The sequence below is a fragment of the Lottia gigantea genome (genome assembly GCF_000327385.1).
Source record: "Lottia gigantea unplaced genomic scaffold LOTGIsca_3905, whole genome shotgun sequence".
Classification (NCBI taxonomy): Eukaryota; Metazoa; Mollusca; class Gastropoda; family Lottiidae; genus Lottia; species Lottia gigantea.
In genome coordinates, this window is record NW_008709337.1 from 2,264 (window position 1) to 3,039 (window position 776).

Below are 776 nucleotides of genomic sequence, written 5' to 3' on the forward strand. Positions count from 1 at the left end.
GTTAAAGACATGGGATACATGAATTACTCAAGTTAAAGACATGGGATACATGCATTACTCAAGTTAAAGACATGGGATACATGAATTACTCAAGTTAAAGACATGGGATACATGCATTACTCAAGTTAAAGACATGGGATACATGAATTACTCAAGTTAAAGACATGGGATACATGCATTACTCAAGTTAAAGTCTGGTGATACATGGATTACTCAAGTTAAAGACTGGGATGCATGGATTACTCAAGTTAAAGACTAGGATACATGGATTACTCAAGTTAAAGACATAGGATACATTTATTACCCAAGTTAAAGTCTGGGGATACATGTGTTACCCAAGTTAAAGACATGGGATACATGCATTACTCAGATTAAAGACTGGGGATACATGGATTACTCAAGTTTAAGACTGGGGTACATTTATTACTCAAGCTAAAGACATGGGATACATGCATTACCAAGATTAAAGACATGAGATACATGCATTACTCACATTAAAAAACATGGGATACATGCATTAATCAGATTAAATACATAGGATACATGGATTACTCAAGTTAAAGACATGGGATACATGCATTACTCAGATTAAAAAAACATGGGATACATTTATTACTCAAATTAAAAACATGGGATACATTTGTTACTCAAGTTAAAAACATGGGATACATGTTTTACTTGTTAAAGACATGGGATACATGCATTACTCAGATTAAAAAAACATGGGATACATGCATTACTCAGATTAAAGACATAGGATACATGGATTACTCAAG